Source organism: Marmota marmota, unplaced genomic scaffold (assembly GCF_001458135.2).
Source record: "Marmota marmota marmota unplaced genomic scaffold, marMar, whole genome shotgun sequence".
NCBI classification, from domain to species: Eukaryota; Metazoa; Chordata; class Mammalia; order Rodentia; family Sciuridae; genus Marmota; species Marmota marmota.
The window spans coordinates 10,743,902-10,759,275 of record NW_026000005.1 but is presented as its reverse complement, the minus strand read 5'-3'; the positions used below and the strand labels follow the sequence as shown (position 1 = coordinate 10,759,275).

The 15,374-nt window shown below is 34.8% G+C and overlaps 1 protein-coding gene across 1 annotated transcript in view; it reads right to left on the bottom strand.

Annotated features, from left to right (window-relative positions):
• Positions 1 to 243: 243 nt before the first annotated feature.
• Positions 244 to 15,374, bottom strand: part of Pms1 (PMS1 homolog 1, mismatch repair system component) — a 115,270-nt gene continuing 100,139 nt past the window's right edge. The window contains exons 19-20 of the mRNA XM_048808163.1: positions 11,319 to 11,338; positions 244 to 341 (exon numbers count right to left, since the gene is read on the bottom strand). The gene's annotated coding sequence lies outside the window, so the exon portion shown is untranslated. The remainder of the gene's footprint in view (positions 342 to 11,318; positions 11,339 to 15,374) is intronic.

The following is a 15,374-nucleotide window of genomic DNA, read 5'->3' as shown; positions in this document are numbered from 1 at the left end:
TTGTGAATGCCATAAATGTAACTTATATAATTTTGGGTATTTTTTTTTTACTTTTATTTTTTACACATAATATATTATAATCTTTCAATGTCCTGGGCAAAAGAACTGACTCCATTCTAATAATTTAGCAAATCTAGTTAACTAATTTTTTGATTTATAAATTATAGTAGATAATCACAAAATCAATGTCTGTGAAAATATTAAGGAACTGATTAGACAGAACACTGAAATATTTTAACTTGTTCATTATATTTACTTTTAATATATAAAATTTAGAGAGGAAAAGTTTAGAGAGATTATCAAAGGAGTCCAAAGCGTTCCAGTCGCTTTCTTTTCTTTTCCTAAAATAAAGAGATTATTCAAATTAGCTTTAGAAAAAAAAGGTTCTTTAACATGTACATATAAAGAGTCCTGGAGACTATGTCTATATTTTGGCTACATACTTGAGGAAAAAATGTAATCTCTAACCATTTTGCTTATTCAAGATTACACAATGCATTCAGATCTTCCCAAAGTACCTTTTCCTCTTTAGTTTAGGTATAGTTGATTTTAAATTCAAATAAAATGCAGTTTCACAGCACTATGTACTCATGTATATCATTATGCTGAAACTGTTTTTCTGGATTATCTGGAAACCCATTACTATCAATGAAAATTCTGTTAGTTTGCTGCTTAAGTTTTTTTGTTTTGTTTTTGTTTTTTGCTGCTGGGGACTAAACCCAAAACTTTACAACTGAGATATACTCCCAGTACTTGCTACTTACATCTTGAAAAGAAACATAAGAAACATTTTTTATATAGAAAAATTAAGAAAAACACTAATTTTATTGTGAAATCTAATAAAACTTAAATGCCTAAAATGTGGGAAAATTAATTATGTGGCTGATTCATGTCTGATTCATAATTTAATAAAATACATAATACAAAAATTCATGAGTTACATAAACTTCATCAATCCCTCAGCTTATATAAATTTTATAACTATCCATAACCATCTATCCAAACTACATTAATTTTCATCATGTTTAATTATAATAGTATAAGTCAGAATGTTTATCAAGAAAATAAAGCTTTGTGTTTATAATTATGGACATGCTATGGTCTAACAACTTACAAAAAGTACAATGTACATTTTAAAGGATTTTAAAGCTTCTTTTCCATAGAAGGTTAAAGTGTCTAATTATTGCTGTAATTGGATATACATATATATTCTAGTAATTGCTTTTTATTTTGCATTCTTAAAATGCAAAACATTTTCAAGATGTTCATAAGTAAGGGTAAACAACCAATCTGTATTACTAAAAGTAACACTTGAGTTAATTATAGAAGAAAAACTAGAAGTAGAAAGAAACAAACAGAAGCTCCTTTAGAAAACTGAGACTTCAAAACAATACTTGCTAAAGCAATGTATCATTTTAATCAATTGAGAGGAAATAAGGTAAAATGGCAACCAAGAGGTAAAATGAACTATTGATTCCATTTAATATAATAAAAATGACAGTTTAGTGCTTTTTAAAAAATTAAATTTTAAGTATTATAAGATGGATATTTCTAATAACCAAAAAAATTCTAGATTAAACTTGTTAGATTTTTATATTAAAATTTTTACTGCCTTTCAATCATACATAAATACAGTTAGAAGTGGCATGATGATTTTACATTACATAGCACTTGAACAGCTACTACAGTCCATCTAATAATCACATAACAAATTACAACAATGGCTTAAAAAATTGTAGGAAGATAAGAGGTTGGCTAGAAATTCTCTAAATCCCTTTCAAACTTCAATGATTTTAATATGTGTACCTCCTATTTCAATTTAAAACACTGACATGTTTCTTCTAACATTAATAACAAATACACAATTATAACCATATATTCTTTTTTGTTGTTTTGAGACACATGAGAGTAGAGTGTATTTTGACATATTATACATACATGGAGCAAACTTATTTTAATTAGGATCCCATTCTTGTGATATAACCATATATTCAAATAGTATTTTTTATAAATGGTATGAGTAGCAAAGCTCAGCTTTTTTGTCTGATAAGTTTGTTCAAATATTGAAGCAAATGAATGGATTAAAGTGATCCTAGCACTAGCAAGTCTGTTTTTCATTCTTCTGTTTTGACTCACTTCCCTATTCCTCACTTCCCCCATCCCAAATTAACTGATGAAGTCAGCCTTGCTTGAAAAGAAGAATAAGGGAAAACCTTAAAGAATACTACCAGTTATATGACCTCCTAATTGGTAATCTTTCTTTAGGCATTCAGGAATGCCCCGTGACCTGGAGAGAATCTTGAAATCATGTCAAGAAAACTGATTACTACAAGAATAAATGACCATTCCAGTGACCACCTGGCTATGGTTAAAATTAGACTCCCCAGAAACTGCATATAAGCTTTTCACCTATGACCCGTGGCAAGATGGAATCTGAGTGACAGTCATTCATCTTCTACCTGCCACCTTGTTGCTGGTAAAGCTCTTTCTCCCCTCACCCCTTGAATCATGGGCTTCACTGGGAAGCAGGGGGACCAGACTTTTCACTAACATAAATTTGGTGAGCCAATCAGGAATAGCAGGGTCTGTGGCAGTGACCATCTCAGATTGGGGAATATTTGGCTAAGGCTCTGTGGCTGCAGCAGCATTTGTGCTGAGGACACTCTCTCATTTTTCCAATTCCAATGTCAGTCACCTCTCATGCCATTTGTGAGAGTGGCATAACAGTTCCTGGGTAAGTCAATGAATTGCCTGTGGAGTAGGGTTAGTCACCTTGAAATGCATGCCCAAGAACTCCCTTTCCCCTCCATATGGGCTCTCTTTCTTCTCTCCCTGGTGGGACAATCAGTTGAGTGTCCCTCAGGAGTGAGAATAGTTACAGACCTTTACCCTAAATCTGTTTGTAATCTGGATCTCTGGTTTTAGTTTCTGTTACTTGCTTTTCTGTATCCATATCTGTTCTGTCATTGCTTCTGTGCTGCACTATGGCAAATGTGTGATAGTTCTCCCAAAGAACCCTTTGGCATTAATTCTGAGTAAGTGGGCTGAAGATATCTACAGTTCCATGATTTTAAAAAAGATGATTTTTTTTTCAGTCTGGTCTCAATATGTCTTGGGGTCAAGGGAAGGGAGTAAATGCTCCCTTAATTACTATACCATTTTGCCGTTGGACTTATACTACAGAAAGGAAAAAAAATAACAAGGTCACTTATGTGTAGGATTACATGTTATTATATCAGGATAACAGAAGGGATAAGCAGGATTTTGTCATTATTAAGGAATAATGATTATATGTAATAGTAAAACAAAGAATGAGGAAAAGGATACAATACTATTTCAGTCTTTAAACACTTGCCCTCCTGGAGTCTTTTATCCTAACATCCCTGTAGTACTTTCACAGGATACAGGGACATCATCCTGGTTTCCTATAGAATAAAACATACCACCCCCATGTGGAATAGTCTGAAATGCACTCTGAGGTTGTCAGGGCAACAGATGGATTTTCTCAATCCAACAAGGAAAGTAATTCAGACAGGGAGCACCATGCAGAGCAGGGCACTTTCAATTATGCTAGTATCCCATAGGAGCAAATGCTCAGGGGCAACTTGCTGAGTGTGTCTAGATGCATAACCCATTTTCCACTTCTGACATGTTTAACTGTAATAATCTTCCATACTGAAAGGATCCTTTACAAATAACTGAGCTCTTTTCATCCATTTTTGCTACATAACACACATCATGGGTAGATGTCCAGTCCATATCTTAATGAATATTATGCTTAAATAGGATGAAAAGAGGATAAGAACAGATAAAGCTAGAAAGGAGCTCATAAACTTCACCTGGATGACCCCATTAATAATTTAGCAGCAAATAAGACCGTCTCTACCACTGTAACCACCCTAAGGATGCTAGAGGCAAAGCCTGATTAGAGCATCCCTGCTGGTACATTTTAGCAGGACTAAGAGTGAGGGTCCCAAGAGCCTGAACAAGGGAAAGGAAGTTCAACAAAAACCTGATGAAGCCCTATTAGAATTTCAAGAGAACATATACCAGGACTACAGGTGTTACACAGATACAGACCCTGACAATATAGGAATGGTCAATTTAATACTGATAGGATAAAGTGCTATGGACATCTAGTAAAAAATTACACAGCCTGGAAGGGGCTCTAGGAACAAAACTTCAGTTTGTAGACATTGCTTTTAAGGATAACAATGACAGCGAACAATGTGTGAAACAAGGAGATGCCAAACAAAATGCCACTTTTCTGGCTCATCCTTGGTAGGTAAAGCTTTGCCCCACTGGGAAGAAGGCACCGCCTGAAAGAGGCAAGTACACCTTGGAGAAAAACTGTGCCTACTGTAAGGAAGAAGGTCACTGAAAAAATGAATGTCCAGAAAAATAAGACAAGGATATGAATAAACAGGGTCCCCAGATGGTGGGGAGGGATGAATGTCTAGATGCATAACCCATTTTCTACTTCTGACATGTTAAACTGAAAAAGTAATAATCTTCTATACTGAAAGGATCCTTTACAAATAACAGCTCTTTTCATCCATGAAGATTGATGGGCACAGGAGTTCTCACAGATCCAAGACATCCTATCCATGTTTTCCTACATAGCCCTGAGTACAAGTGACAGTAGAGGAATCAACCAATTGACTTCCTTGTAGATACAGGTTCTTCCTAATTTGTGTTAAAGACCAAACCAGGAAAGAAAGCTAAAACTTTTACCAAAGTAACAGGAATATTGAGAGAAATTCAAGACAAGTCCTTCCTCCAGCTACTGGAATGAAAAGTAGAAGATAAGACTTTAAAACATAGCTTTCTATATATTCTGGAATGTCCAATTCCCCTCTTTGGACACAATGCCCTATGCAAGTTAAATACTCAAGTGATCGTTTCTCTAGATCAATTGGAAAAACAAATTCTGCCAGAACATTCATTGTTAGTTACAGAAGGCCTTCCTGTGATCAGAACAGAAGGATAAAGAACTGCTTTTCCCAGAGATCTATGATACTATAAAACCTGAAGTCTGGGTCACAGAAATGTTGGGCATAACAAGAAACATTCAGCCCATAAAAATCAGGTGTAAATTTGGGCATGATGGCACATTCATGCAATCCCCACTGCTCAGGAGGCTCAGATAGGAGGATTACAAGTTTAAGGTCAGCCTGGGCAACACAGTAAGACTGAAAAAAAAATCAGAAACACAAATCTAATCAGACCCTGCCAGTCCCCCTGTAACACTGCAATCCTCATAGTTAAAAACCCTCACTCTGATGAATATAGATTTGTTCAGGACGTAAATGGAGTCATGTAAGACAGCCACACAATGGTACTATACTCTATACATTATTAACCTATGTCTTGGAATCATATGGATGATTCTTAGTGTTAGAATTAAAGTATGATTTCTTCTACATATCCTTGCATGTCCAGTCTCAACTTCTGTTTGCCTTTAAATAGCAGAATCCTGATACAAGGGTTACTCGACAATTCTGCTGGAATTGTTGGAACTGTTTGAACACACAGGCATTCAAAAACTCCTCTGTACTATTCAGTGAGGTCTTGACCAAAGATTTATGTTACCTTGAAATGACATAGGACTGTTATTACAACATATGGATGGTTGTTATTACAATGTTAATTCAAAATACTGTTATTACAATATATTGAAACAACACACTGTAACAACTATTATAATAACAATATGTTGGTAATCATTAGCCCTACCTATGAACTACATTTTGTACAGTTTATAAAGTTTTAAGTCATGTGACTGACTGGAGTTACAAAATGTCTCAAAAGAAAACTTAGATATGCAAGCACAGGTTTATACCTAGGATTTACTATTTCTAAGCGATAGAGAAAACTGTTACTAGACAGAAAAAGGACTATAATCTGCCTAAAAACTCCTACCACCCAAACACAGTTATGAGGATTTTGGGACATAACAGGCCTCTCTGTCACATCTGGATTCCGAAATTTGGTCTCAAAGTCAAACCTTTATGAAGCCCATAAAGGAATAGAACCTTTTGATTGAACCACTGAGTGTCAACAAGCTTTAGATACCATTAAGGTAAGATTGATTTGGGCTCTGGTTTTGGGACTACCTCATTCTGACAAGCCTTTCAGTCTCTATGTGCATAAAAAAAATGGTGTAAGGTTGAGGGTACAAACCCCAAAGTTGGGTTTCACACTGCATCTTATGGCATACATTTCAAAACAACCAGACCAGACTTTGAAAGGATGGTCACTCTGCTTGAAGGCAGTTGCTGCTACCTCTGACCTGCTGTAGGAGGCTGACAAATTCATTTTGGGACAAACTACTACAGTGTGCATGTCCCTCAACATGTAATGACTTTATTAGAACAAAGAAGGGGTTAGTAGTTGACAGCAGAGAGAATGGGCAAGTATCAGACTATTATTAGAGACAAACTGAATGTTAGCTTCAGGTTTCTTCCAACTTAAATCTGGCTACTTGCAAATGAAGGTACAATATAGCATGACTGTTTTATAAGTCATTGAGATGGTCTATTCCAGCAGACCAAACCTTAATAATAAATCCCTATAAGATTCTGACATGGAACTTTCTACGGTTTCTTGAAACAGGTAAGAGATGTGCAAGATATGCTATTGTGACACTCCTGGAAACTATAGAGGCTGATGTTCTGTCACCTGAAACCTCAGCTCAAAAGGCCAAACTAATCATACTTACACAAACTCTCATCCTCTCAGAAGGGAAGAGCTGACATCTATACTGATTCTAGGTTTGCTTTCATGGTCATGCATGCCCACAGGGCAATCTACAAGTAAAATATACTGTTAAGACTACAGCAAAAAGATATTAAACGTGCACTGAGATCCTATAGTTATTAGATGATGTAAAATAAGACTCAATAGCCTGCAATCAGCATTTCCCTGGCCATTAATGAGAACATAATGATGTTGAAAAAGTAAACTAGTCAACCAGGCAGATAAATGGGAAACAAAATTAAAAATCCCTGCTATGACTGGCCCCCTATTGCCTTAGAAAAATTTTCCTGATTTCTCACCTAACTACTCAAAGGAAGTCTGTAAACAAACAATACACTGGGGTTTTACCAAGGGATCTCCTTGAGGATGAAAGTGCCTCCTTATTAATATCATCATATTAATTGAGTACTTCATATTAAGATCAGAGGCCCTTGTTCTTTGAATGCTAGAACGAGTTCACTATAGTACCCAGCACAGTCAAGGTGCCACCTTACAATGAACGCAAAACTATAAAACTATTCCTGGTCTATACTGGTTTGTGAAATTGTTAACACGAGGATGACTAATATGTGTTAAAAAATATTCAAAAGACCTCCTTATAGCTTCCAATGAAAAAACTCATTTCTAAGGAGAATTCCCTATCAAGACTGGCAGATCAGCTTTATGCAAATGCGTTCAGCCTTAGGTAACCTTTGTAACTTATTGATTTTGGTAGATAATTTTTGCGTGGGTAGAGCCCTTCCCTGCCTGAAAAGAAATGGGAATAGAAGTAATGATAATACTAAGATATGGATTGCCAAAAACCATAGAGTGACAATGATCCCACATTTGCTTTACAAGTTGTACAGCAGGCACCAAATGGAAACTTCATTTAACCTGAAGGCTATAATCAACTGGTGGGGAAAAAAAAAACCTTAAAAAAGAATATAGCTGGGCTGGGGATGTGGCTCAAGCGGTAATGCCCACGCCTGGCATGCACGGGGCACTGGGTTCAATCCTCAGCATCACATAAAAATAAAATAAAGATGCTGTGTCCCAAAATAAATAATAAAATAAAAAAATAAAGATGTTGTGTCTAAAAAATAAATAATAAAAAATTCTCTCTCTCTTTTTAAAAAAAAGAATATAGCTAAATTATGCTGAGAAACACAACTAACATGGTATAACATTTTGCCTATTCCCCTACTGCTGAGGATACATGTGGCTCCCTAAGGCAAGGTTAAATTAAGTCCTTTAAAAATATTATATGGTAGACCATTCCAGGCCCCATACATGACACAAATATGAATTTTTGCTCTAAAGAACAACCTATTAAAGACTATGTCCAATCTTTAGAACAAGCCTCTATGTATAAGTTTCTTACATGCCACCAGGCCCATCACATATAATATTCCACAATCTCCCTCCTGTGACAGAGTGCTTCCTATCTATATTAAATGGACAGGAACCTATGTCATTCTACTAACTGTTCACTATTGCATTACAATGGCAGGTATCAGCCTTTGATAAGTCACACAAGATCATGGAAACACCTGACATTTGTAAAGCCCAATCAGATAAATCCATACCACTGCTCTCCAAAATCCTAGCAAACAACCATAGATACAAAGATACTTCCAAATCTTAGATGAATTTATCTGTCTTACACCTACTGCGGGAGAGCTAAATCAGAGGGCTATAATCTGTTGAGAGCAACATGATCACACATATATGGCTTAGATGCACTTGGGAGTGAGGAAAAGTTCCTATTTATCAATGTCATTATGTTGTGATTTTACAGGTCTAAGACTGGTTTGGAACTGACTGAATACTCAGGTCCAAAAATACATAGTTAGCCATGGCTACATGGAATGAATTTCTGGCCCTGGTTTTCTCAGAGTTGGCTGGGGAGATGCACCATAGGGTATACTTGGATAAATGGGAGATGGGTAAAGGAAATAGATTAGTCCACAAATCTTCCCAACTTCCTACATAGCTGGACTCGATCTGTTTTTCAGTGGTATGATCATCTAGTGTCAGGATTTATTCCTCAGATTAGTCTGGAAGATGTATTGTGGTGCATGGGAAAGAAAGCTTAAATAACAGTGCTAAAAAGATCTCCTTACTTAATATAGAAGTAGCTTTGATGAAAAAAGGTGTTCTCTTAAACTGAATGGCATCAGATATTTCAACTGTATCTCAGGGAAGAACATGTGCAATTATAAAAGCTGAATGGTGAATATATATTCGAGACAATTCAGGAAACATCTCTTTAGCTCTGCAGGCCATGCACACCCAAATTAAGACAAGGACCTATGACTGCACTTTAAATCTAAATGGATGGTTTCCATATGGTTCTGGGGAAACTCTTGTGGAAAAGCTCTTACTAAAAGATTGACAGGAATCATTTGCCTGGGACTTATACCGTGCTGTGCAATATATTGTCCCACCTACAGGGAAAATTTATACAAAAGGCTATACCAGGGGCAATGTCATGATATGACAGAACAGGAAACCTTATCCCTTAATCAGGGACCAAAAAGTGGAACTAAAGAATTTTCTGATCAGCAGATCTCTGTGGTCCCTTACTATATCCCTGTCCAGCAGAAGTAGCCAGATTGAATTGGTACCCCTCCTTTCTCACCTCATACAGGATTATGTAATGAAACAAATAGTGGAGAATGGAAGTCAATGAATATGCTAAATTGCTTCTACCACTAGCAAGTCTGTTTTTCATTGTTTCTGTTTTGCCTCACTTCGTTATTCCTCATTGCTCCCAAAATTAACTGAATTTGGTCCTGCTTGAACACTACCAGTCATATGACCTCCTAATTGGTAATGTGTCTTTAAAAGGCTTATAGGAATGCCTGACAACTTGGGGACAATCTCAAAATCATGTCAAGAGAACTTATTACTGCAAAAATTAATGACCATCCCAGTGACCACCTGGCTGTGGTTAAAATTAGACTCCCCAGAAATCCCATATAAGCTTTCACCTATGACCCTTGGCAAGATGGAATTAGAGTGACAACTCTACTTCTTCTACCTGCCACCTTGTTGCCAATTAAAGTTTTTATTTTCTTGTTACTCTCTTTCTGAAGTCATAGACTTCATTGGGCAGGTTGAAACTAGATTTTTTGTGGTTTCAGTATTGTTCCCAATATCTACAACCAAGATGGGGTTATCCATCTGGTAAATCTTAGGACATAATAGTCTCCTTTCCATATGCTTGCTATTGTGCAACATTTCTTCAGAGCAAAATTCTTCTTATATACACTCTCTAGTTTTCAAAGGTTGAAATAAATTTTGCATCAATACATGAATCCACAGAGTAATAATACACAGGGAACTTCCTTTACAAAAGTATCTAGAAAGAAGTTTATTTTAAATCTATGGGAAGAATTCCTGCCTTTGCTTTAGTTTAGATGTGAACAGTGCTTAAAAATGAAATACATATTAAGATAAAATTTAAGTCGAATAAATAATGTCTAATCTACAGTGCAAGTAGTAAGTTACAAAAGAATGCTTACAAATAAAAACATTTAAAAGTTACCTTCAGATATGCTATGTATCACTTGTTTTACATCCTAAATAAGTGTTTGTGTTTGCTAAGAATTTAAGTGACTTTTATGACTACCACATTAGCAATTTAATACCTGATTATAATTTTAAGTACTGATTAGCAATAAAAAATTTGACTATGCTTCAACTCTTACAATTAGGGAAGAAGACAGGAAAGCATAAGGGGAGGGGGAGAGGGAGAATGAGGAAAAAGGAGAGAGACTGACTTTGAGAAAGAGAGAAAATAAACTTTGGAATAATTATTTTTTCATCTCTGTACAAATTCTTGTGATCATAAAATTGCTTAGGAAAGTATAATTCTACACTGAGCTTTTGGTCTTTATTCAGATTAGCCTGACCAATTCCACTCTCAGGAAAGTAAGTATTCAGGTAAGTAAAGGAATAATTCTGTGAACCAAGACTTGTAATACCATAAACTCAAAAAAAATTTTAAAAACACAATAAAAAATACACAGCATTCAATGCTGATATAAGACTGCAACTCTTATCCTTTATTCCTGTCAAACTAGTTTTTAAAAGCATGCTTCCTTCATGAATTTCCTTTATAAAAAGTAGATGTATAATTTTTCCCAATTGTTATGCAAATAGAGCTTTTAATGTTTGTTCTAAAGTTAATAAAAATACCCCTTCATTTCTATTTGACCATGATTTAACAATTTTACACCACAAAGGTAAATATCTGCTCCACAAATTTCAAATGATAACTATAGTTAATAAAACTTAAGTCATAAAGCTAAATTCAGAACATGTTCAATTACAGAAGATAACCAAGCATAAACCCAAAGCAAAACATATTACTTCAGTACAGACATTTGACCGATGTTACAGAAATTATTTCTGTACTTGAAAAAAATACCTCATCACAACTCTAAATGTAAACTTAACATCACTATTGATACCAGTTGTTATTCATCAAGGAGTTAAGGCATACAGAATACATAATATAAATCATTAGCTGAAATATCAATTCAAAATTTTGTACAGTAAATATTGCTTACCATATCGGTGTTTTCTTTGCCTAAGAATAAAAGATAATTCAGAAATCTTAAAAGACAAAAATATTAAATAAAGCTATAGTTACAATAATTTTTTAATGGATATGTAATATAAAAGGATGTAAACTGTAATAAAAAACATAAAATGTATGTTTGAGGGGGTAAAAGTGTAAAGTTTTTGTATGTGAACAAAGTTAAATTGTTATCAGCTTAAAACAGACTGTCATAACTCTAAGATGTTGCACAACACTACAATCTATAGTTGGTACACAAAAGATAAAAGAATCAAAGTTTACAGAAAACAAACAAATCAAACACACACATACACACACACACACACACACACACAGAATACAGCGAGAGAGGAAGAAACGGAAGATTCACAAAACAGCAGAAAATAATCAACAAGATGGAAACAGCAAGTCCTTATCTACTAATAATTACCCTGAATGTAAATGGATTAAATTCGCTAATCAAAAGACATAAAGTGGCTAACTGGACAAGAAAAGAAGACCCAACTATATGCTGCCTATAAGAGACTTGCTTTAGCTTTGAGAACATATATTAATTGAAAGTGAAGGGTGGGGAAAAAATGTATTCCATGCAAATGGTAAGCAAAAGAAAGCAAAAGTGACTATTCTTATACAAGACAAAATAGATTTTAAGTAAAAAAAAAATTGTAAAAACAAGAAAAGGTTAATAGGTTATTGTGTAATAATAAAGGGGTCAATTTCTCAAGAGGACATAATAAGTATACATGAATTCAACATTGGAACATAAATATAATGTAAATATTAACATATCCAAAGCAAGAAACATAACAATACTGTAACAGTAGGGGACTTCAATATTCCAATTTCAACAACAGATAGATCATTCAGACAGAAAATTAGACTTGAACAATTGTTCAATCCTATAATGGACCTAAAAATTATACAGGAAACTCCACACAGGAGTAGCAGAATACACGTTTTCCTCATATGTCCATGGAACATTCTCCAGGATAGATAATTTATTAGGCCACAGAATAAGTCTTATCAAATTTAAAATTGAAAATCATATCAATTGTCTTACAATAATGGTATAAAACTAGAAATAATAGGATTAAAGTTGGAAAATTTACGAATATATGGAAATCAAATTATACATTCCTGAACAATTAATGAGTCAAAGAAAAAAATCAAAAGTGAAATCTCCAAACTAATGAAGACTAAAATACAACATACCAAAACTTACGAGATGCAGCAAAAGCAATTCTAATAAAGTACATAGTGACAAACATCCACATGAAGAAAAAAGAAAGCTCTCAAATATAATACCTAATTTCATACCTAAAGAACTAGGAAAGGATGAACTAAATGAGTCCAAAGTTAGTAGAAGAAAATCACAGACTAGATGAATAATAAATGAAATAGACACTAGAAAGAAAACTGAAAAAAAAAAAAAACCAACAAAACTAGGTTGGTTTTTTGACAAGACAAAATTGACAAACCTTTAGATAGACTAACCAAGGGTGGGAAGGACCCAATTAAAATAAGAAATGAAAGAGGAGAAATCGTAACTGGTACCACAGCAATACAAAGTAACCTAAGAAACTGCAGGCATTCTTTGTTTTAGTGGGTGTTTGCTTTACTGCACTTTTTAAACTTTTTTTAAAAAACAAATTGAAGGTTTGTGACAACCCTGTATTGATCAAGTCATTTTTTCTAACAGCTCAGATGGTCATTACCATTTTTTAGCAATAGTTTTTATGTTTTATCTATCTATCTATTTATTTTGAGGTATTAGGGATTGAACCTGGGGCTTATACATGCAGGCACTCTACCACTGAGCTACATCTCCAGCCCTAGCAATAGCTTTTAAATAAAGGTATATACATTGTTTTTAATACACAAATCTATTGCAAATTGAATAAATTTACAGTATAAACATAATTTTTATATGCACTGAGAAACAAAAAGTATGTGTGACTGGCTTTACTGCAATATTTGCTTTATTGTGGTAGTTTGCACCAAACTCTCAATATCTTTGATAGATGCCTGGACTATGAGTAACTATAAACCAACAAATTGGATAACCTAGAAATAATGGATAAATTCCTTGAGAACTGTTATTTAGTGAAATTTTTAGGTTTATGTGTATTTATTCAGTAAAGCAAAATATCTAAAGCATAGGAAAATATATGGGAGAAAATTAAAATCATTCATTTTTCAACAAAGAAATACTGAGTGTCTACTACATGCCCTGTTCTGTTTTAGTTTGGGGGAATTCAGCAATAATACCAAATAAATTCTCGTTATCATGAAATATATGGTGAACAGAAATAAACAAACCGTTAAACAGAGACAAGGTCAGTGGTTTAAAAAAAATAAAGTAGGTAATCAGTGCAGAGTTAAGGGAAGGAATGGATACTATTTTTTTGAAGTAGAGTGGTTAGCATCTCTAGCAATCATAGAAATGCAATTTAAAACTGAGTTTTAATCTCACTCCAGTTTTAATCTCACTCCAGTCAGAATGGAAATTATCAGGAATACAGGTAACAATACAGGATGCAGAGGAAAGGTACTCTCATACACTACTGGTGAGCTGCAAATTGGTGCAACCACAATGGAAAGCAATATGGAGAGTCCTCAGAAAACATGGAATGGAACCACCATTTGAACCAGTTATCCCACTCCTTGGTAGATACCCAAAGGACTTAAAATGAGCTTATTACATTAACATAGTCACATAAATATGTATAGCAGTTCCTTTCACAATAGCTAAGCTATGGAACCAACCTAGGTGCCCTTCACAGATGATTGGATAAAGAAAATAAGGTATATATACACAAGGGAATTTACTCAGCTATAAAAAAGAATGACTTTATGACTTCTGCTGGTAAACGGACAGATCTGGAGATTATCATGCAAAGTGAAATAAGCCAATCCCCCAAATCCAAAGGCCAAATGTTATGTTTTGGATGTGAGGTGTCCCCAAAAGTTCACATGTGAGACAATGTAAGAAGGTTCAGAGAAGAAATGATTGGGTTACCAGCACATTAACTCAATCAGTGAATCAATCACCTGATGGGATTAATTGAATGGTAACTGAAGGTTGGTGGGATGTGGCTGGAGGAGGTGGGGCATTGGGTTCGTAGCTTTGGGTATATATTTTGTATCTGTAGAGTCTCTCTCTCTGCCTCCTGATCATCATGTGTGCTGCTTCCGTTCTGCCATACTCTTCTATATGATGTCCTGCCTCGTCTTGAGCCCTGAGGAATGGAGCATGCCGTATATGGATTGAGACCTCTGAAAGCATGAGCCCTTAAATAAACTTTTCCTCCTCTATAGCTGTTCTGGTTGAGTCCTTAGTCACAGCAGCATAAAAGCTAAAACATGGAATATGAGGATATTAACACACAATAAGGCGGGGGAAGGAGCAGGGAAGATCAGAAGTTCAAAGGATTAGATAAAAGCACATAAAATGAGGGGAGGGGTTGGTAATAGGAAAGACAGTAGAATGAATTGGACATAACTTTCCTTTATTCATATATGAATATACCTCAGTGCACATCTCCACATCACTTAGATGTGTTCACTTAGGTCCCACAAGAATAAGTTATATTCCATGTATGTATGTCAAAATAAACTCTACCATCATATATGTCTAAAAAGAACAAATAAAAATGATTTGTGCTATGAAAAAAAATAGAGTGGTTAGGGAAGTCCTTTCTGATAAATGATATTCAAGCAGAAACTTCAAGTGAATTAGCAAATAATGCATACATCTTGAGGAAGAGCAATCCAGAAGGAAAAGCAACAAGAAAAACCCCAAAAGAACATGTTCAAACCTTTGAAGGAAAAGCCAAGAAGCAGATGTGGCTAGAGAAAGTAAACACAGGATCAGAGGTAGAAAATTAAAATTAGAAAAATGGAAGTTGGGAGATGGGAGACTTTGTAGATCATGCTAAGAACTTTGGATTTTACCCTGCCAAAACCACTGGAAAAGTTGTGCAGAAATGACCTACAATTTTGTATTAAATAGATTTCTCTGGCAGTGTGTGAATTTAAAGGACTT